At 35.7% G+C, this 24769-nt stretch overlaps 1 long non-coding RNA gene and 1 pseudogene across 6 annotated transcripts in view; one reads left to right on the top strand and one right to left on the bottom strand.

Annotated features, from left to right (window-relative positions):
• LOC105476759 (uncharacterized) overlaps window positions 1-24769 on the top strand; it is a 277502-nt gene that overhangs the window by 186202 nt on the left and 66531 nt on the right. The window lies entirely within an intron of this gene.
• On the bottom strand, window positions 14603-15100 carry LOC105476762 (myosin regulatory light chain 12B pseudogene; annotated as a pseudogene).

Here is a 24769-nt window from a genome sequence, read left to right on the forward strand (position 1 = left end):
ATAGTGAGACCCCGTCTTTACAAAAAATACAGAATATAAATAGCTGGGCATGGTGGTGGTGCATGCTTGCAGTCCCAGACACTCGGGAGGCTGAGGTGGGAGGATCATTTGTGCCCAGGAAGTTGAGGCTGCACTAAGCCATGATTATACCATCCCTCTAGCCTGCGTGACAGAGCGAGACCCTGACACAAAAATGAAATTCGTATTTTTTTATCTCATGAACCTTCAAATTTTAAAGTACTTAAAATAAGCCACCAAGATGAATTATTGTAGGGACATACTTGTTTGTGTCTTTGAGTAACCACATGGATCTTGTAAGATCCACCAGAGAAAAAAAAGAAATGGTAAAAGAGTTCTTCAGATACTTCATATTTTAAAATAAATATAATCATGGAACATCTGTAATTAGTATAATTATAAATAGCCATAGGAAAAGAAATAATAGAACCAGGTTGGGCTGCAGTGTCCTTATTTCAAAAATATAGCAAAAATAAAAAATTTCAATCAAATGCTGAAAATAGTTATAAAGAGTTAATCTTGCAGTTTTCTCTCTGAGTTCAAAGTTCAAATTGTTTTTACTCCAAATGAGGTTAGGAATGTTTATAAATGAATCTAACGCCACTACAATTGGATCACTGCGAGCTATGGCTTTTCAAAACTGAAGAAAATGTAAATTTGAAGATTCAACTAGAAAAATAAAAGAATGAAGAAACTGGAAACTAACTTTGAACAACCTTCAGTTTTATTATGAAAAAGATGATTTATAGAGAGAAAAAGAAACAAGGAAGGAAAGGAACAGCAAAGTCCACAAAAATCTATCTCCATTCATTTGAGTCCTAGACTGATGTTCTATTAGGCTTAAGCATAACATATTACTCAACAGAACTTATAAATCGGTTTGCTGATTCACGTATGCTGAGTCTGCTGAACAATTCCTTCCATGGGTGGATCACAGCTAGTTAGCAATAGATAATGAGAAAAATTTACTTCAGCGGATTGGGAAAGTCTAACTGAATTTACAATGGCATAATCTTCTCTTGTATGTGGGAACTATCTAAAGACAAGATTTTTAAAGATCTTAATCAAAACTAGATACAACTGAAAGTTTAGGAGAAGTGAAAAATATAGATGTAACGAAAAATCAGCATACTTTCTTTAATATTCATAGACAATAAATTAACAAGATAAAATGTTGGGCGGGTGTGGTGGCTCACACCTGTAATCCCAGCACTTTGGGAGGCCGAGGCAGGCGGATCACGAGGTCAGGAGATCGAGACCATCCTGGCTAAAACAGTGAAACCCTGTCTCTACTAAAAATGCAAAAAAATAGCCGGGCGCCGTAGCGGGCACCTGTAGTCCCAGCTACTCGGGAGACTGAGGCAGGAGAATGGCGTAAACCCGGGGAGGTGGAGCTTGCAGTGAGCCGAGATCACGCCACCGCACTCCAGCCTGGGCGACTGAGCGAGACTCCGTCTCAAAAAAACAAAACAAAACAAAACAAAACAAAAAACAAAAAAAACAAAAGATAAAATGTTGAAATTACCAATGTTTATTTAGTCATTTAAGAATTTTTTTTTAATTTGTATGTGTTCTTCATGTTAAGCAATGTAAGTAAAATAAATGGGTAAACGTTGATTTATAACTATAATAAGATGATTACTAGATTCTAGCATATTACATAAGCTAAATTTAAGCAGTTCCCATTATTCTCCCTAGTACGTGGTAAATCACAATTTTAAAAACTTGTTATTGTTTTGGCCTATTAAGATAATATAAGTTTAATATTATTTAAAAAGTTTAACAATATTTAAAAAGTATAAAATATAATTGAATCCGAGTAATTTAGCAAAATATGAGCTTCCTAGTCATTTTATAAGACCTATTATCTCTAGAACAATATAATATGAGGTAAGTTCAAGGTATTCAAAAAAAAGAATTAAGCAGTTTTTTCTAAATAGTGCATCCTTAACATTGGAGGTAGAAAGGGGTAGGGTACACATAAATGAAGATAATAGAGCAGTAGCAGCTGATTTGTATGAAAATCAGCCTCTAGGTCTTATTTAAAATGCATGAATTAGGCTAACGCTTGTAGCTCTAAATAAGTAGTTTTATTGCTTTTCTTTTTGAAATGAAAATCAAGTTAAGATGGATTATGTGACATATTGTGATCAAATAGTATTTGTTACGCTTCTTAAAGTCCACATTAGAATTTTAGTTGCAATTGGGCCAGGCGCGGTGGCTCACACCTGTGTTCCCAGCACTTTGGGAGGCGGAGGTCGGACGGATTGCCTCGGCTCAGGAGTTCCAAACCAGCCCTGGCAACACGATGAAACCCCGTCTCTACTAAAATACAGAAAATTAAGCCGGTGTAGCGGTGTGCGCCTGTAGTCCCAGGAGAGGCTGAGGCAGGAGAATTGCTTGAACCCGGGAGGTGGAGGTTGCAGAGAGCCAAGATTGCGCCACTGCACTCTAGCCTGGGTGACAGAGTGAGGCTCCGTCTCAAAAAAAAAAAAAGGAATTTTAGTTGGAACTAAAAAGCAATGAAAAACAAATGCCTTCCTTCAACTGGCTGTAGTTTCTATTTTATATTTGTGTTACTAAGTGTTTGATATATTTGGATATTTGTCCCCCCACAATCTCATGTTGAAATGTGAACTTTACTGTTGGAGGTGGGGCCTGGTGGAAGGTGTTTGGATAATGGGGATGAATGACTTATGAGCGGCTTAGTGCCATCCATTGGTGATAAGTGAGTTCTCCTGAGTTCATGGGAGATCCGATTGTTTAAAAGTATGTAGCACCTCCCCTCTCTTTCTCTTGTTCCTGCCCTCACCATGTGACATTCCTGCTCCTGCTTTGCTTTTCCTTATGGTTGTATGCTACCGGAGGCCCTCACCAGAAGCCAAGCAGATGTTGGTGCCATGCTTTTACAGCCTGCAGAACTGAGAAAAAGAAAAGAGAAAATCTCTTTTCTTTACAAATACCAGTCTCAATTATTCCTTTATAGCAATGCAGAAACAACCTAACACAATATCTTAGTCTGAGTTGTTATAACAAAGTACCTTAGACTGGGTAATTTATCAAAAAAAAAAAAAAAAAAGAAAAAGAAAAGTTTATTGCTCACAGTTCTGGGGAATGGGAGGCCCAAGATCAAAGAACTGGTAGATTCTGTGTCTGACAAGAACCTGTTCTTCATAGATGGTGCCTTTTATGTGTCCTCAAATGGCAAAACAAGTTTCCTTCAGCCACTTTTATAATGGCACTAATCCCATCATGAAGGATCTGCCCTCATTATCTAATTGGCCCCTAAAGTTCCCACCTCTTAAAATTATTGCATTGGGAATTAGATTTCATCATATGAATTTTGGGTAGACAGAAACATTCTGACTGTAGTGCTAAGTAATACACAAAACTACAAATCTCAAATGACACCGTGAGATATATAATAAAATGGTCCATATGTAGCAAATTTAGCTATATGCTCCTATATCAGCATGATCGGTTTTAGAATGTAATTTAAAAACTGTGTAAAATCAAATGAAAAAGTTACAATATAATATGCCAATGCTGATAAAAAGACAGAAGTAATAATAAAGGTTAAAAATAACATTTGGATTTGAAAAAATTTAGTATTACAATTAAAAATGTTTAATCAATCTCATGTAAAAACATAACTAGAAACAAAATATAATTTGCCTCAAATAGATTCCTTTGATTATAATTTATAGAACAGAGGAACTTGATGATACTATTTCTATTCATTTTACAATTCATGGAAATATTTGCTTTGCTATAAAAGTTAATTTTAAAGTCTCTAAAAAAATAAGTAAAGAGAAGAGAAAAGCTGTAGAAAGAAGAGTCCTTTAAAGTAACCAACAGGTAAAAGTAATCTATAAAAATAATTGTGGGTTGGCTGCGGTGGCTCATGCCTGTAATTGCAGCACTTTGGGAGGCTGAGGCAGGCAGATCATGAGGTCAAGGGATTGAGACAATCCTGGCCAACATGGTGAAACCCTGTCTCTACTAAAAATACAAGAATTAGCCAGGAGTGGTGGTGCACACCTGTAGTCCCAGCTACTCAGGAGGCTGAGGCAGGAGAATTGCTTGAACCTGGGAGGCAGAGGTTGCAGTGAGCTGAGATCACGCCACTGCACTCCAGCCTGGCGACAGAGCGAGACTCCATCTCAAAATACTACTACTACTACTACTACTACTAATAATAATTGTAATAGTCAAGTGATGTTTACAGGCAACCTTGGGGGAAAAAAAGAACAGATAATTAAAAATGAAAAAGAAGATCTACATATGCAGCAAGATCACAAAATTGTTTCCAGTCACACATTTCACCTAGAAGAGATGAACAGTCCTATAAAGTAGGTATAGCCTGGCACAGTGGCTCACACCTGTAATCCCAGCACTTTGAGGGTCCAAATTAAGCCAGTATGGTGCTGTGTGCCTGTGAGAGGTGAAGTCAGATGGACCTTTGGGTCGGGTGGGGACTTGGAGAACTTTTCTGTCTTACAAGAGGATTGTAAAATGCCCCAATCAGCACTCTGTAGCTAGGATTGTAAAACGCACCAATCAGTGCTCTGTGTTTAGCTAGAGGATTGTAAATGCACCAATTAGCACTCTGTAGCTAGGACTGCAAAACACACCAATCAGTGCTCTGTGGCTAGCTAGAGGTTTGTAAAATGGACCAATCAGTGCTTTGTAAAAATGCACCAATCTGCTCTCTGTGGCTAGCTAGAGGTTTGTATAGTGGACCAATCAGTGCTCTGTAAAATGGACCAATCAGCACTCTGTAAAATGGACCAATCAGCAGGATGTGGGTGGGGACAAATAAGAGAATAAAAGCTGGCCACCCCCCCAGGCAGCAGCAGCAACTGCTAGGGTCCCTTTCCATGTTGTGGAAGCTTTGTTCTTTGGCTCTTCACAATAAATCTTGCTGCTGCTTACTCTTTGAGTCCGTGCCACATTTAAGAACTGTAACACTCACCACGAAGGTCCGTCGCTTCATTCTTGAAGTCAGCGAGACCAAGAACCCACTGGAAGGAGCTAATTCTGTACACACCTGTAGTCCCAGCTACTTGGGAGGCTGAGGCAGGGGAATTGCTTGAATCCAGGAGGCGGAGGTTGCAGTGAGCCTGGCCAACATGGTGAAACTCCATCTCTACCAAAAATAAAAATAATTGGCTGGGCATTGGTGTGCATGCTTGTAGTCCAAGGTATTTGGAAGGCTGAGAGATGAGAATTGCATTGGAACCTGGGAGGTGGGGGTTGCAGTGAGCCAAGATTGTGCCACCACACCGCAGCCTGGGCAACAGAGTGAGACCCTGTTTTTGAAAAATAAAATAAAATAAAATAAGAGTAGGTATACAGGGGAAGAAAAAACAAGGTATAATGTCTGTATTTCATGTTTTCTAGATTGAATAATACACAAACTACATAAAATCAATTAATTAATCTTCATAATAATTCCCCAGCAGCAGCCACCAGAAGCTGGAAGAGGTAAGAAACAGATTCTTTGAGGTAGAATGGCCCTGCCAACACCTTGATTCGGGTACAGTGATACTGATTTCAGACTTCTGGTCCCTAGAATTATGCGAAAATAAGTATCTTTTGCATTAAGCCACCAGGTTTGTGGTAATTTCTTACAGAAGCCATAGGAAAGTAATACACAAACAATACGCGTTAGGGCACTAGGGCTTAACTGAAAGTTATTTTGGTAAACATGAAAAGTTATCTATATGAGCATATATTAATCTTGTGGCATATATCTTAGGAAATTTTTTTTTTTTAGTTATTAATATACTTTAAGTTCTGGGATACATGTGCAGAATGTGCAGGCTTGTTACATAGGTATACATGTGCCCTGGTGGTTTGCCGCACCCATCAACCCGTCATCTACATTAGGTATTTCTCCTAATTCTATCCCTCCCCTAGCCCCCCACCTCTCAACAGGCCCCAGTATGTAATGTTCTCCTCCTTGTGTCCATGTGTTCTCATTGTTCAATTCCCACTAATGAGTGAGAACATGCAGTGTTTGGTTTTCTGTTCCTGTGTTAGTTTGCTGAGAACGATGGTTTCCAGCTTCATCCATGTCCCTGCAAAGGACAGGTACTCATCCTTTTTTATGGCTGCATAATATTCCATGGTGTATATGTGCCACATTTCCTTTATTCAGTCTATCATTGATGGGCATTTGGGTTGGTTCCAAGTCTTTGCTATTGTTAGTAGTGCTGCAATAAACATACGTTTGCATGTATCTTTATGGCAGAATAATATATAACCCTTTGGGTGTATACTCAGTAATGGGATTGCTAGGTCAAATGGTATTTCTGGTTCTAGATCCATGAGGAGTTGCCACACTGTCTTCCACAATGGTTGACCTAATTTACACCCCCACCAACAGTGTAAAGGTTTTCCTATTTCTCCACATCCTCTCCAGCATCTGTTGTTTCCTGACTTTTTAATGATTGCCATTCTAACTGGTATGAGATGGTATCTCACTGTGGTTTTGATTTGCATTTCTCTAATGACCAGGGATGATGAGCTTTTTTCCATATGTTTGTTGGCCACATAAATATCTTCTTTTGAGAAGTGTCTGTTCATACACTTCACTCACTTTTTGATGGGGTTGTTTGTTTTTTTCTTGTAAATTTGTTTAAGTTCTTTGTAGATTCTGGATATTAGCCCTTTGTCAGACAGATAGTTTGCAAAAATTTTCTCCCATTCTGTAGGTTGCCTGTTCACTCTGATGATAGTTTCTTTTGCTGTGAAGTAACTCCGTAGTTTAATTAGATCCCATTTGCCAATTTTGTTGCCATTGCTTTTGGTGTTTTAGTCATGAAGTCTTTGCCCATGCCTATGTCCTGAATTATATTGCCTTGGTTTCCTTCTAGGGTTTTTATGGTTTTAGATCTTATGTTTAAGTCTTTAATCCATCTTGAGTTACTTTTTGTCTAAGGAGTAAGGAAGTGGTCCAGTTTGTTTTCTGCATATGGCTAGCCAGTTTTCCCAACACCATTTATTAAATAGGGAATCCTTTCCCCATTGCTTATTTTTGTCAGGTTTGTGAAAGATCAGATGGTTTTAGATGTGTGGAGTTATTTCTGAGGTCTCTGTTCTGTTCCATTGGTCAGTATATCTGCTTTGGTACCAGTACCATGCTGTTTTGGTTACTGCAACCTTGTAGTACAGTTTGAAGTCAGGTAGCATGATGCTTCCAGCTTTGTTCCTTTTGCTTAGGATTGCCATGGCTATATGAGCTCTTTTTTAGTTCCATATGAAATTTAAAGTAGTGTTCTGTAATTTGTGCATATGCTATCCCTGGTGAAGTAAGAATTTTCAAATAGAGATTATACAAATGACAGCCTGCATATAGGATTGTCAGAGGACTTTTGTGCTTCAAAAGAATGAAAGATCATTCTCTTGATATTTGACTTTTTCCCACAGTGTATCAAACTAAGTAGTCAGCTACCCAGTTTTTGCATATCTTCTGACTTCTGGAAGCAGCACCCCGAATTTGATTACTTTCTCACATTATCCATCTAGTAAATTTCTACTGTTAAATTTACAAAAGGTAAATGCAAATATCACCTCATACATCCCTGACTCTGTTACAGCCCTAGGGAAAAATTATATCATATTCACATATATCTGTATCTGACACTAGATTAAGCTTCTTGGGAGCAGAGAGCTTGTCTAGTTCAACTCAAAGCCCAGCTTACAGCTTGGTACACAGTAAGGGCTCAGTAAATACTACTATTTGATGATGCTTCTGACTATTAGCGTGTTGAAATCAATGGCATAAGATGACCTGGAATAAAAGTATTTAAATAAAATCTAGTAGAAAAATGAAAAGAGCATAAAATAAAAACAAAAACGAATGGTGCCTCTAATTCCAATACCTAGAGATAACCACTGTAACATTTGGGTATATATTTGAATTCTGTCTTTCTAAGTATAGATAAATACACACACATACAAACATAATTAATAAAAAAGGTATAATATCATAATACTGCTTGTAAATTGTAATTTTTGACCTAAACATATTTTATTAACTGTTATTTTCTAAAAACGATTATTCTACCACATAAAATTCTCAAAATAATAGATGTACATGGTAAGAAATCAAAGCATACAATATAAGTCTTCAGCCTTTTCCCTTTTCACAGTTCAGAAAAATACATTTTTAAATGGTGTTACTTATAGTTATACTTCTTTCCTTGATTATCATTATGGTTATTATATATGTAATATATATTATAACGCTATGATTACAATTAATATAACCTATAACCCAGGAGCAATTCCAGTTTGAGCTGTGTAAAGATTCTCTCACATACATTCAAGGAGATGTGTACATATATATTCATGGTAGCGCTATTAGTATTACTAAAAAGGGAGATAATATATATATAATAAAAGGAGATTTTATATATAACATATAGATATAATATATATTAAGATATATAATATGTAATATAAGATGAAAAGGGAGACTATATATAATCTCTATATATGGATAATATGTTTATTAGCTTATCAATATTAGGCAATATTATGGATTCTCAATAAAAAAAGTTACTTAATTTATATTCACTACTTTCCAGTTCCCCTGTTCACCTCTAATATTTGATATTTACATTATTTTTAGTTTTTCTATTAATTACCGTCATTCAAATAATTAACAGCTATTCCTATTTACTCAACTTTTTAAACTTTATATTTTAGCAGAACTAAGAAAACAAACAAAAAAAACTTGAATCTGCCCAGTTCCTCCTTGTTAAGTATGTTACTAATTCTTCAGAAATAAAAGAGCTTTTCATAGTCTCCTAAAAAAAAAAAAAAAATTTAAAGTGTATAATTTTATGAGTTTTTATAAGTATATACCTTGTGAAAACATCATTCTAGTTAAGAAATGAAATATTTTCTTTACCTGAGAAGACCCCTTGTTTCTTCTTTCCTTTAACTCCTGCCCTATAAAGGCAGCAAATGTTTTGATCCTTATTATCATATATGACTCTTATCTGTCCAAACCTCATATTCATGGACTCATACAGTAAGCATTCTTCTGTTGAATGGCTTCTGTCATTTATGATAATTTTTTGAAAGTAATTTTATTTTATTTAATTATTATTATACTTTAAGTTCTAGGGTACATGTGCACAACGTCCAGGTTTGTTACATATGTATACATGTGCCATGTTGGTGTGCTGCACCCATTAGATAATTTTCGTTTTGTTTTGTTTTTGAGACCGAGTCTTGCTCTGTCGCCCAGGCTGGAGTGCAGTGGCGCTCTCTCGGCTCACTGCGAGCTATGCCTCCCGGGTTCAGGCCGTTCTCTTGCCTCAGCCTCCGGAGTAGCTGGGACTACAGGCGCCCGCCACCACGCCCGGCTAATTTTTGTATTTTTAGTAGAGATGGGATTTCACCATGTTAGCCAGGATGGTATCCATCTCCTGACCTCGTGATCCGTCCGCCTCCGCCTCCCAAAGTGCTGGGATTACAGGCGTGAGCCACCACACCAGGGCCATTTATGACAATATTTTTGAGATTCGTTTATGGTGCTGAGAGTTTAATGGTTCATTTTTATTATTGCATAGCAATAGATCATAGAGATATAGAACAATATGCATAAGCATTTTCTATTATTTTTGGTCAATGCCATCTTCACAATGTGTAAACTGCATGTGTTCTTTTGTAACTTTTCTTTCACTCGACATTAGATTATTGACATTAATTGTAATGGCATATACACATATAGGTCCATTTAAGTAATAAACCACATTTTTTTTTTAGATTCCTTCTCAGTAATTCTTCTCTTTTTCCCTTCTAATGATACCAATAGTATTGCCATAAACATACATGTACATATCTCCTTGAACATGTGTAAGAGAATCTTTAGGCAGCTTAAAGTGGAATTGCTTCTGGGTTGTATGTTATATTAATTTTCATCATTATTGAATGTGGTAAAATTACTCTGAATTGATTGTATTAATGTATAAGCAATATATTTTTCTATTTTTTCACGTTATTTCCAAAACTTAATTTCACCAGTCTCACTAATTTCATCCAATGAAAGGAAATGTGAAATGGCATCACATTTTTAATCTTTATTTTTTCATATATTTATCAACCAGTTATGGTGTTTTCTTTTGTTTTGTTTTGTTTATTTTTTTGTTTTTGTTTTTGTTTTGTAAATTGCAGTTATAATGTCCTTTGCTCATTTTTGTGGTCCTTTGTCAGCCTGGGGTGTCTTTTGTATTTGTCTATGGTGATTCTATTTTTCTTTTTTTTTAACTTTTATTTTAAGTTCAGGGGTACACGTGCACGTTAGTTACATAGGCAAACTTTTGTTGTGGGGGGTTTTTGTACAGATTATTTCGTCATCCAGGTATTAAGCCTAGTCCCATTAGTTATTTTTCCTGATCCTCTGCCTCCTCCCACCCCGCAATAGGCCCTAGGGTGTGTTGTTCCCCTCTATGTGTCCATGTGTTCTCATCATTTAGCTCCCACTTATAAGTGAGAACGTGCAGTATTTGGTTTTCTGTTCAAGTGTTAGTTTGCTAAATATAATGGCCTCCAGCTCCATTCATGTCCCTGCAAAGGACATGATCTAGTTCTTTCTTAGGACTGCATAGTATTCCATGGTGTATAGGTACCTCATTTTTTTTTTATTGGATCTATCATTGATTCAAAATCTCAGGAAACAAAATCCACGTGCAAAAATCGGCAACATTCCTATACACCGACAACAATCAAGCTGAGAACCAAATCAGGAATGAATTCTCATTCACAGTTGCCACAGAAAGAATAAAATACTTGGGAAAACTGCTAACCAGGGAGGTGAAAGATCTCTACAAGGAGAACTACAAACCACTTCTGAAAGAAATCAGAGATGACCAACAAATGAAAAAACATTCCATGCTCATGCTCATGGATAGGAAGAATCAATATTGCCAAATGGCCATAGTGCCCAAAGCAATTTATAGATTAAATGCTATGCCTGTTAAACTACCATTGACTTTCACAGAACTAGAAAGAAAAACTATTTTAAAATTCACATGGAACAAAAAAAGAACCCAAACAGCCAATGCAATCCTAAGCAAAAAGAACAAAGCTGGAGGCATCATGCTACCCAACTTCAAACTATACTACATGTCTACAGTAATCAAAACAGCATGGTACTGGTACAAAAACAGACACATAGACCAATGGAACAGAATAGAGAACCCGGAAATAAGATCACACTCCTACAACTATCTGATATTCGATAAACCTGACAAAAACAAGCAAGGGGGAAAGGATTTCCTATTCAACAAATGGTGCCGGGATAACTGGTTCAATAAATGGTGCTGGGATAACTGGCTAGCCATATGCAGAAAATTGAAACTGGACCCCTTCCTTATACCATATACAAAAATTAACTCACGATGGAGTAAAGTCTTAAATGTAAAACGAAAAACTATAAAAACTGTGGAAGATGACTTAGGCAATACCATTCAGGACATAGGCACAGGCAAAGATTTCATGATGAAGATGCCAAAAGCGATTGCAACAAAAACAAATACCCTGTTTTTCTTACCCAGAAGTTCATTAGTTAGCACAGGCTGAATTATGTTAACATCCTCCATATCTCAATGGCTTAATGCCACAAAATATTGTTGTTGTTGTTGTTTTTCCACTTAGAGTCTGTTGTGGGTTTAGATGGCTCTTCAGGATACTTGTCCTCTACTCAATCACTCAGCAACCTAGGCTGCTTTGAATTTGTGGCTTTGCCATCTCAGCACAAATTGTTGTTGTTCTACACAACAATTTCTGTGGCAGGGAGAGAGCTGGAAGATCTCATAATGGCAATTCCTTTCTTATGTCCAGAAGTGAGACAAGTTACCTATACTGACACTTGATTGGCCAGAACTAGTCAGCTTAACTGCAAAGGATGGGGGAAATATCGTCTTCCCATATGCCAAAAAGGAGCAAAGAGCCACATGGGGATGGATATTAGAAACTTATGATGTGAAGATTTGAATTTTAATATGTATGTTTACTCTTCCCAATAAACTTTGAAATTATTTTAAATTCTCTCTCAAATATTTTTGGAATTTTGATTAATATTGCAATGGAATTTCAGAATCATTGATGATAAAGAGGGAGGAAAACTGACATCTTCCAGTATTTTAAGTTTTCTCATTCACAAGCCTCATTTGTGTTTCCAAATATTTAAAACTCCATAGGTATCTCTCAAGAAAGAGCAATAGGTTTAATTATATTGAATCTATATGGCTCTAGCCTCTAGTTAATTCTTAGGCGTGTTGTGGTTTTTTTTGCTGCTATTGTAAATAAGATTTTGTTTCAATTGGCTATTTCTCATTTATAAAAAGACTATTAGATTGGGTGTCTTTATTTTGCATCTGACAACCTTAAGAACACCTTTAAAATTTTGATTAAGTTTTAATAAATTTCATAAATTTTAAAATTTCCACATCATATTAAAAACAATAATACTTTTGCTTTAACCTAGTTCTTGCTCATTTTTATATTTTTCATATATCTATACCACTTTTCTATTTTAATAAGTTTCAAATAATCATAATAATCATGTGTAGTAATATCTTGTTGCTATGAAGAGAAATACTTTAGAGTCTTACAATTAAAAATGACATTTATTGTCAGTTTGAGGAGTTCTTTTCTTTACATGATTAAGTATAAGGATTATTAGGAATGGATTTTAGATTTTATCAAATGTCTTTTTAGTATCAGGATAGTCACATGATTTATCTATTTTGATCTGTTGATTTAATGAATTACAACAGCAGGTTTTTCTACTAAACTACTTTTGCATTATGTAATAAAGCCAATGTTGTCATAATATGTTACAGTTTTAATTATGCTTATGGATTCAATTTACTATTATTTAGGATATTCCTGTGTGTGTTTTTAGATAATAATTGGTCTATATTTTAGTTCTCTTTGTGCTATCTTCAATTTGCTATCAAGATTATATGCTAGCTTTGTATAATGAAATGAGAAGTGTTAAATCTTTTTTATTTGCATTGCAGTAGTTTAAGTAATATTTGGATTTTCTGCTAATTAAAGATTTGCAAAGATTCACTCATAACACACAATAATTGATTTGAATATATTTCTCAATTCCTTCTACATTGACTAGTTTTTTCATCTTTATTGATATAGTGTTAATAGTCTTCATCTTCTTTGGAAAATGGTGCATTTAATGGCAATTGTAAGAATATATAAGCATAGAGTTATAGACAGTATTAAACTCTTTGAAATATAGGCCTGCATAATGGTATGTTCCTTTCTATACTCCTACATTTGGGTGTTTGCATGCTCTTTATTAGTTCTTTTTCTTGTGTTTCTAGTATAATTTGATGTTAGTTTTTATAAATTACTGAGCTGAATGCTTAATTTATTTTTATTTCTTATTTAATAGTAACATTAATTATAGTCCATGTCTTATATGATCTGACATAAACCATTCTGTTTGTTATTGTTTTTGTATTCATTTTATAAAATCAGCTTGAATTTCTTTTTTTTTTAGCCAGTTATTGCTTTAGGAAGTCTTTCCTATTTTAACATAGTTCATTTTTTTGGTTGAATATTTTGTCTTTATTTCAAATTTATGGCATTATGCATATAATCATTTTATGTTCTTGTATGTACTAATTTTACTACGTGTTCTAGGGAAATTTGGAAGACTGGTTTTTTCCCCACATTTGTAGGGTAAAGAGATTGTTATGTATCTATTAAATTACATAACTATATTAATGATATAACTCAGAGTTTCTATGTTCTTTATTTTGTATCCATACTACAAGAGTATTAAAGCGTTCTAGCATGACAACTGCTTTGTCAGGTTCTCCTTACATGTATTTTAACTGCTTTATTGAGATATAATTCACATATCATACAATTGACCTATTTAAAGTGTATTCACAGAGTTGTGTGACCACCAACACAATAATTTATAGAACATTTTCATCATTCCAAGAAGAAAGCTCCATATCCATTGGCAATCACTCCCTATTTACTTCTTCTTTCTGGAGACCTAGGCAACCATAAGCATATTTTCTGTGTCTATAAATTATTCTCTTCTAGACATTTAATATAAAAGGAAACATGCATTATGGGATCTTTTGTGACTGAGTTCTTTCACTTAGCATAATATTTTCAAGGTTTAATTTAATATGGAAAATGTATCAGTATATCACTCCTTTTTATTGCCAAACAATATTCCATTGTATGAATATACTCATTTTCATATTTAATGTTTTATGCATTTTTAAATTGCATTTTATTATATAAAAATGTAACAATCCAGTAAAACCAGAAATAAAGATATATTCTCCTGAGCTTTTATATATGTTGATTTTTATTAGTAATCTTCTTTTTCAATACAATGTACAACTTCATTTACAGTCTGATTATACAAGTGCTAAGTGGCAAAAAGATCTGGAATAAACATATTTAAAAAGGCAAAGCTGTAAAACTAAGTACATGCAACAGGGTCTATGATGATGAGGCAAAGTATCCAGGAAATAGCATAAGATACAATAGTTTTGAGGTTTTAGCTGATGTTTCAATCATCTTTGTATTTTGCCCCATGTTTAAGGCTGCATGTGAACTCAATGTAATTAAAATTTCCCTTTTTTTTTGTCAGTAGGGCCTTCTCTGTACAGCTCATTCACTTCCCATTGTTGCCAGCAGTTCTCTCAAATAGTCTTCCTGAATGGTTCCTGTTGCTTCTTTATCAAAGCAGGCTAAAGCATTTCTCATGACATCTTCAGGATCTGTGCTATTTAATTTCTCACCAAACAGTAGGGCACTGGTGAAATTTATAAGCCCAGAACCTCACTCATTACAGAATCTTGGTATACATCAGTTGGATTCTGATGAAGAGAGAAGCAAGCATGTCATGCACATCTTCCTTGTTGAAAGAATCTCTATTCTGATCAATAATGTCGAAGGTCTCTTTGAACTCTTGAATCTGTGACTTGTCCAGTGTGGCAAACACACTGAATATTATGTTTGGTGAGTGCTTCTTGGTGGCCTTGGTCTTTGTCCTTTTGCTCAACATGGTGGCTCTTTAATTCTACTGCCAGACACTAGAACCAGAGCTGCCCTACAAGATGACTATTGTCTTGATGAGCGCTGGGCAGTAGCTTGACTGGTTGCACCTTGGCATTTCCTACCTCCAGAGACAAACCAGAAGGCTTGGTAAGACCAGTTTTTATTTGTTCGCTTATCAGTTGATGAACATTTGAGTGTTTTCTTTTTTAGCTATTAAGAATAATGCTGTATGAACATTGGTATGCAAGTTCTTGTGTGAATATTAGTTTTCATTTATCTTGAGCATATACCTAGAAGTGGAATTGCTGAGTCACATGGTAACTGTTTAACTTTTTGAGGAACTGCCAAACTGTATTCCATACTGGTTCCACCGTTTTACATCACATCAGCATAAGTATAAGGGTTCCAACTTCCCACATCCATGCAAACACTTGTTACTATTTTTTTATTATAGTCATCCTAATGGGTGTGAAGTAGACTCTCATTGTGATTATGATTTGTATTTTCCTAACTGCTAATGATGGTGAGCATCTTCCCATGTGCTTATTGGCTATTGGCATATTTTCTTTGACAAAATATTCATTCATATATTTTGCCCAATTTTTGTTGAGGTTATTTGTCTTTTTATTGTTGAGTTGCAAGCATTCTGTGTATATTCTTGACACAAATCCTTCATCAGATATATTATTTGCAAATATTCTCATTCCATGGTTTGGTTGTCCTTTTTACTTTCTTGATGATGGACTTTAAAGCACAAGAGGTTTTAATTTTGATGAAGTCCAATTTATTTATGCCTTTTTAAAATAATTGTGCTTTTGGTATTGCATCTAAGAAGGCTAGGCATAACCCAAGGTCAAAGTCTGTTCCTATTTCCTTCAAAAAGTTTTATATTTTTAGCTCTTACGTTTAGTTCTGTGATCCATTTGGAATTAATTTTTATGGTGTAAGGAAGAAATTCAACTTAATTCTTGTGCATGAGGACATCAGGTTGTCCTAATACAATGTGTTGAAAAGACCATTCTTTCTCCATTGAATTGTCTCGGTACTCTTGTCAAAAATCAATTGACCTCAAATGTATGGAAATTTCTTTTCTCAACGTTCAATTTCATTTTATTGATCTATATATCAATTTGTGTGTTAATACTACACGGTTTTAATTGCTGTATTTTTGTAGTAAGTTTTGAAACTGTGAAATATGAATCTTCCTACTTTCTTCATTTTTTAAGGATGTTTTATGTAATTGGGGTCCCTTGCAATGAGCCTGGATTAGCATTGGCTTGTCCATTGCTACAAAAAAGGCTGCTGGGATTTTGATAAGGATTGCGCTGAATTTGTAGATCTGTTTGAGGGTAATTGGCATCTCTACAATATTAATACTTCCAATCCAGAAACATGAAATACTTTTTCATGTTTTATTTCTTTTTTATCTTCTTAAAACAATGTTTTGTAGCTTTCAGAATATGTTTTGCACTTTTGTTAAATTTATTCCATAGTATTTTATGCTTTCTGTTTCCTTGTATATGCCTTAACATCCAGCATTTTTCATGCTATCCTTCATTCTCTTGATCTTAGAATGTTTTACCGATTAAGAAATACTGAGCTCTAGCTAAATAGTTGAAGGCATATTCCTTACTCTTCCTGTATTTGCTAGGCTTTTCATATTTGCTGATGTACCTGTTGGAATCCTTGTACTTCTGAAGTTTCCCTGATGCCAATGAAGTCACTGCATTTTCATCAAAATGAAGCTGTTCTTGGTTCCAACTAGCTGAGGATATCAGGTTTCCATGAGATGTTAGTTTCTTGAAAGAAAAACCCTTGAGTATTAGAAGCCTCATCTTTAATTAACCATCAACAATTTTGGAGGAATTCGTTAAATTAAAAGTAGAACACGGCAAAGGGTGACATTTCATTCTTGGTTCTGTTAGGACATTTAGAAAATTATGATTTTTATTCTACATTTCCCATTGATCCTTTCTGCATTATGTGCTATTTATATTCTATACAACCTTTTTTATAGCTTTTTTCCCCCCCAGAATTAGTATTAAAGCTAGAGAATTTTCAGTGTCTAGTCTCTCTGCTATTTCTGCAAGTTCAGAGTTTAGAGTGCCATCACTGATTGTCTCCATGGATTTGGTCATGTGCATTTCTATCTGTAAAGAAGGTAGGGGGTTTTTCTTTTCTTTTATACACTGTCTTTTTCAATTTTATGCTGCTATAGCAAAAATACTTGAGACTGGGTAGCTTGTAAAGTACAGAAATTTATTTCCTCACAGTTCTAGAAGCTGGGAAATCTAAGACCCAGGCACTGGCAGGTTTGGTTGCCTGGTGAAGGCTCTTCACATGACAGAAGGCAGAAGGGCAAGCTACCTAATGCTGCATGAATCCCCATGTATAAGGACTTTAATCCCATTCGTGAGAAATGAGCTCTCAGGGCCTAATCACCTCTTAAAGGCCCTATCTCTTATCACATTGGCAACACCAGAGTTTTGAAGGGGATGCTCATTCAAACCATAGCGTATACATAGCGTATACCATGTAGAATCCTTGTGTGAGTAAGCAGCAAGTCTGCTTATTCACTGTTGTGTATATCTTTGTGTCTAAAGACAACGCCCGACAGAACTGGTGCTCAACATTGTCCAAGGTGTTTCTGTTTTGTGTTCTCTCTGACTTGAACTGAAGCAATAGGTACGGATGAAAGTAAGGTGTTTCAGGTTGGGTCCATCTTGAAAACACCTTCCTTCTGAAAATTGTTGACCTTCTCCTATCTTACTGTTTTATACTATTAAAAAATCTCAGCCGGTCACTGTGGCTCACGCCTGTAATCCCAGCACTTTGGGAGGCTGAGTCAGGCAGATCACGACGTCAGGAGATCGAGACCATCCTGGTGAACATGGTGAAACCCCATCTCTACTAAAAGTACAAAAATTAGCTGGGCATGGTGGTGTGCTCCTGTAATCCCAACTACTTCGGAGGCTGAGGCAGGAGAATCACTTGAACCCAGCAGGCGGAGTTTTCAGTGAGCCCAGGTCACACCACTGCACTCCAGCCTGTGCAACAGAGCGAGACTCTGTCTCAAAAAACAAACAAAAACAAGCAAACAAATAAACAACAGCAAAAAAACCTCACGTGTCCACAGTACCAGAGGGGTTTTTCCATTTAACCATTTCATTCTTTCTATGTGAGGGCCAATATTTCTATACACATTATTTTAGTTTTGGTATAACAATATAAAACAATATTGATTTCTTTTTAAAAATAAAAAATGCATAAAATCCCATGACTCTATCATAACTTCCATTTTTGAGTATTTTCTTTCAGTTTTCCATATGTTTCCATATTCCCCCAGTGGCAATCATCCTGAATATATTACTTAGTATGCTCTTCCATTTAACATAATGTTGTAACATTTATTCTTGCTTGTGCTTGGCATGTATAATTTAGTGTCTTAAGAATCTTCAGTATTATATCAAAATGACATGATTTTGAGCATCATAGAAAGTGTAAATTATGTTTTCCTAATAAATAAAATGTTCAGAGTAAATATTTGGAAAATATCACAAATCTAGTATGCAAGTTGACTACTTCTCCAACTCATATTCCTGACGTCAAGTCCTGAGCTTCCTATGTTATACCACATAGTATCTTCTCTAAGGCTTTGGGACACCTGTCTGCCAAATGCTACTGTATTAGTTTAGCTCCTTTCATTTTGTGAGAGTTGTGCTACTTTATTTGCAGAAAACAAGATCATGGAGGCTCTGTTCTAGTGCTTAGTCATTCCAGTAATGCTCATGATGTCCTTTCAGGTGTGTTTGTTTTGCTTTCTACTTTACATCTTTAGTTTCAAGGCAAGTTTGGTTGATTAACCATCACTCAGTGTGGACCAGTTTTTCTTTGGTGGTCCCTAAATTGGGAAACTCTCCCTAGTCCAACCAATTTTGAAAAAGGCACCAATATGATTTAGCTTGAAGCATATGATTTGGCCCGCCACTGGGTATTTTCTGAGTATGCATTTCTCAGCAAGATTTTTTTGAGGCTTCTTGTCCATGCATTTCACCCCCAGCTTCCAGGTCACACAGTTCCCTTCTTTGTGATTACAGAACTCCAATGATGCTCTTTACTAGCACTACAACTTTCTTATGCATAATGGCAACATGCTCTTTCCTTCCACAATAGGATGGCAACTTCAAGTCACGTCTAGTTACTGCATGCAGAGGTAATTTCCTGACCCTCCTTCAAAAACTGTTGTCCAATCTCATAGCTCATGTTATCTCCCAATTCTGTCATAATTCCTTCTTAATATTGTGTCTTTCAGGATAAGATGGCAAACTGTCATTGGAGCAAAAATTAAGCTAACCAAAACAATTGCAATTAAAATTCCTTTATAGAAAAGGAGGCGATTAAAAGTGACACAAGAAGGTCAGGGTATACCTCATATTTAGATATTCTGATAGTGTGTGAGAAAAGGAAATTTAATACACAATCCTTATTTCTGTAAGGATAACAAGAATAGTTCCTGGCACAAAGTAGATATTCAATAAATATGCTGAACAAATTAATGAATGAACAGCTGGTCAGTATGGCTTTCCTCCTTGTTCATTGATTGATTGATGCCTTTAGCCATCACTTCCAGTGATAGGGTTCTTTTCCCACTGGATGATCCCAACCTTCTTTCCTGAGAAAGATGAGCCGTAGGTAGTCTTCTATTTATTTTGCTATTGTTGTAGTTTTACATGGAGTCCCCTGGGTTCTAACAGCACTATTCCAGCTCCATGGTACCTCCAAGCTCTATTTTCCCTTAAGAATTAAAGCCAATTCCATTATAGTAAAACCATTATCTTGTTACAATCTGGATACCTTGTTAGCATTCTTTCTCAGCACTAAAACCTCAAAAGAAGCGAGGTTTCGAGCAATGAGTTTGAGGGACAAAATATTTTAAGGTGAGTCATTAAATACACTTCAATTAGCTATGCCTGCACATTCCCTAATAGCTGCTTGCCTGACCTACGCCTTTCATCCCACGTAGCTCCCCTTTGGAGTTTCTACCATGATATTTCCTGTGGCTAGGAGACTTCATTCCTGATCCTTGACATAAAATGCAATCAGGTATACAAATGAGCTAAGATCATAAAATGACTTAATTAACAGCTCTTGAATTCATCATTATATCCCTACCCCTTGCTGCAAATTGCAAGGAAAGGAGTGGAGTGGGACAGCAAATCCTCTTCTTCAATAACAACTAATTGAAAATACGTGCCCTGATCCTTCGGTGGCTTATTCATTCTTTCTATCGAAAGGGAGAATATAAGATGATGGTGATTTGTTTTTATTGTTTATTATTATTATATGCTTACCTTTACATAAATTCTCTTGTCAACAGTTTTGCTTTATTCATTTTTGTCTGGTCACCATGGGTCCTAATTTCTTTTCTCAGGGATTAGAATCTCTATTCTTCCTCCTATCACCCCTCTCTCTGGTCTATATAGTAATTAATCAATAACTACAGGCTTCTGTCAAGGCTCCCAAGCTAATCTGGCTCATGTTCCAAGCAGGCAATTTCATCTACCAGTAAGGAGATGGAATGAAATAACTGAACTTCAGACTAAGGCCACTAGAAGACTGTGTGCCAGGACTGCTGTATTTCGTCTCCTTTTGTAACTGTCTTAAGCTGATCAGGGTTTGGAAATGGCATCAACGTTAGAGCTGAGGGATGTTATATAGAAAATAGCCATATGAACTTTGTAAATGTATGTCTTGTAGGCATTTTGTTGAGGCCTCAGTTTGTTGTATTATATGGTTTCTTCTACGTGAGGATTCAAAATAAATTTCCTTCATGTCTAAAGCTAAGAAAGGCTGGACTTCCTCTTAGTAATACTGTGAATCTAGTAATTAATTACATTTTCATTTTTGCCCCAGGAAATGAGATCTAAGTATACCTCATTTCATGAAAGTGTACAAGATATTATAGTTTTTTGCATCAATACTGTCGTTGACTTATTTTTTTGCCTTCATTGCCTTGCCACACCAATTGCCTTACTTATTTTAAAATTTTGTATTATTTAATTGCTTACTTTTCTGTAAGCTGCCTCAGATTCCTCCTCTTTTTTGAATAAGGTAGATATGAATCTATAAACAAATGGTTATGTAATTGAACAAAAATTTTAACATTTAATATTTGATTCAATTAGTTTAAAATACTTTTATTGAAATAATATTGAATTTAAAGCAGATTATAAAACACCTAATATTATCTGAGCTCTTAGAAAATATTAAAATTACATTGTTTTAAAATGTATATCCTGGTAATTCAAAACTTTTAAAATAATTTAATTGTTTCTGAATTAATTTTTTTCCAAGCCATGATATTTTATAGTTACTCTAACTTTCTATCATTGGATTATCATCAAATTTTCTAAGCATTTGGGGGCAATCTGGAAATACGCAGATGAGATTTTGTTTCTTGTTTAGATTTTTTATTTTTTATATTTAGGACTTTGTACATCTATATTTTCTGTGTCTTGAGATTGAAACCTCTTCAAGTTGCCCCATGAGCACCAAGAATCTAAAGAAAAATAAAGATGTGGATTTGTAGAATAATAGATGCTGCCATCGCAGTATGACAATGTTTTTGGCCCCTCCAAAACATTGTTTAATGTTGCTACTGACTTTACATTTCTCCAGACCCTTTTGAAGACACTCAATACAGCTGGATGTCTGTTGCAATTTATCAATAAGTTTGTAATCCAAAATCAATATCCAGAGTTATGAGAATCTGCTTAGAATGACTAAGCTTTCCACTAGTGCTCTAGTGGGTATTAATGCCTGCTTTTCCAAAGCGATTACATTCAAGCTAATAAGGATGGAATATTGAGCACAGTGCCATGTTTCTTCACCATTTGTTCCTTGGTACTTTTATTAAAATCATCGAAGAGAATAGGACTCCAGTAAAAGGCAACAGAATTGGTGATCTATTCTCTGCATTCCTGAGCCTTGTATCTGCACCTCTCGTGAAATGCAATGTCTTCTGTTTTGAAAGGGAGGTCAAGGCTGCAGAAGGAAAAGCAGCAAGGACTGTTTTGTCACTCTTCCTCTAGAGCTTTCATATCTCCTTCTTGTTCTTCTGAGGCTGAGCCAAAAGGAGGGTCCTAAATAGTAGGAGAAAAGTATTATATTTAGTTGTTTGTATTCCTCTTGTGGTTGGACACATATTGTCTTATGTCAGGCATAAGGTTTTGGCTTTTCTGTGGAATGTATTGGTGGATCCTCCAAAATGCTCTTGTATAGACACTTGTCATGCATAGTTCCCTGGTATAGATGCATTCTCCAAATGACCTCCTGACACCCGCAATCAGTTTCTGTCTGTTGCAGAATCCTCTATAGCTTCTCACAGCTTGCTTGTCATATTTCACCATGGTGTCATCCTTGACATAAGCCTATTAAGACAACTCAAACATGGCTGCTTGGCCCTTGGGACCCTCATACATTCTTATGGTGCCAAATCATGGACAAGTAGCTTGCCCAAGTTAAAATCCCCTTCTCCTTTAAGTGTAGACAAGGGATAATACAGCCAGCTTTCCCCCTTCAGACTTCCACAGTAACTAGTCTGTGTGTTCATCTGTGCCCTGAAACTCCTAGGAACACATATCAGACTCTTCCAATATCTTTCTCCCTAGTTTTATTCTGGTCCTGTAGCAGCATGTGGCAGGCCTATAAATTTTTGTTGCTCAAAGAACATTAAACCAGTGTTAACATGACTTCTTTTCTGGTGTCAAGCCAATCTTTAAGTTCTCTTTCTCTTAGCATGATAGAGGGGAGGCACTACCCTTCCAACTCTCCTTCTGAGTGGGTGGGAGGAGAAAGAAAAAGAAATTCTTCACTTGTTTGAAAATTCTCCTGCCAACTCTATTCAATAACCATTTGAATTTCTAGTCTTACACAGACCAGAAGCAGAAGGTTATGATGTTGGGGGGCTGGGAGGTGGATTTCATTCTTTGAATTGGAACTTCTATCCTCTAGTGTAGCATGGATTTATCTTGCAATTCTTTTAAAAATGTTTATTTCCAGTAAGTATCTGCTGAAAATTTTTTTTACAATTACCACAGATCAAGGTATTGCATGGTCTTTAATTATTTTTGCCAATACCGAATTTGTCTTTGTAATTTTCTTGACTCTCTTTATTATATTCTTATTTTGTTTGTGTGTTTCATGTTTTGCTGTGTGTTTCATGTTTTGCTGTGTGTTTGGATACTTCTATTGTTTTAACGAGTCAGATCTTGTAAGTCTGTGTTTGGATTTAACTTTCTTTCCATAACCCAACAAATATGTATCATGAAAATCTGTTGTCTTGCCATTAACAAAATGTCTCTGATTCTGAGAAAAACAGCAAGTTGTATGATCATGTGTATTTTAACTAGGTTTTTCGGTATTTGTAAGGTAGGTTTGTTGCCTTCTGAGTTAGAATGGCATCTATTACTACTTGTCTTCCCTGAATCAGTTAGTTCATCATTAATTTCCTAGTCCAGAATAATTTTACTGTGTCATTCATGATGGTTCCCAGAGAGATAGCCACAGAGACAGCAAAAGAATCTAGGAGTATGTTTTATTGTTTTTACCTATAGATCTTCAGCCAAAATTCTGAAAAGATAAGAGCAAATATTTCATTCAATAGTGTGTTACTCAACTAGGGAACATAATGGTATATTTTCTTTTCTGTAAAGCATGAAAGAAAATCTTAAGTGACTGACCTAGGACTTGATGTATATTATCATGAACATAACAGTTGACAACCACAAAGCTGAGTAAGACATAGATACTGGGAAGTGGGCTGAGTACGTGGATGACTCTTTTTTGTACCAGCCCAACAGCACACACATTCCAGTTTTCTCCTCAGCAACTGCAAATGACCCACATCTTTAACCCTCAGAATGACTTCTAAATAGTCAAAAATCCCCCAATGTTAAATATGCATATGCCCATGGTCTGCTATACTTAAGTAGTACGGCCATTTCAAGGACAAAATGCAATGTTGTTTTTTTTTTTTCTTCTGACCTTGATATCATAAATATATTTTCTATTTGACTAAAATCTTTCTGAGGAATGGTATTGTACCTTACTTTTATCTCTATCCTTTTCCATCATCCCAGTGGGGTTGAGCATAAGATCTCTAAAGTGTTGTCAACTTAAATTTCATTCTGGAGCCTATTGGGAATCCTGAATCATTTTTACTTTCTAGGACAAGTAGCCAGTGATTTGATCCCTTTGTCAGGGTCTTCTTCTCTTTATAGAAAAATTCCTTAAAAAAAGTTGTCTATATTAGCTATTTCCAATTCCTCTACTCACAGTCTCTTTTGAACCCACACTCATTGGTGTTTTGTTTTCTCCTTCTTTGAAAGAGTGTTGCCACAGTCCTTGACGATCTCCATGATACCAAATCCAGAAGTTCGTTATAATTCCTCATCACATTAGGTCTATCAATATTAGAATAGCTGACCCTTCTCTTCTTGAAGCTCTTTCTTCCCTTTGCTGCCTTTCTTAGTTTTTCTTCCATTTCACTTATCACTCTAATTATTTTCTGCTTATTATTCTTCATCTCTCAAAGCCCAGACTTCAGATCTCTTTTTTGGTTCTACACTTACTCCCTAGGTTATCTTCCCCAGTTTCAGGGTTTTAAAAGCCATCG

The sequence above is a fragment of the Macaca nemestrina genome, chromosome 17 (assembly GCF_043159975.1).
Source record: "Macaca nemestrina isolate mMacNem1 chromosome 17, mMacNem.hap1, whole genome shotgun sequence".
Classification (NCBI taxonomy): Eukaryota; Metazoa; Chordata; class Mammalia; order Primates; family Cercopithecidae; genus Macaca; species Macaca nemestrina.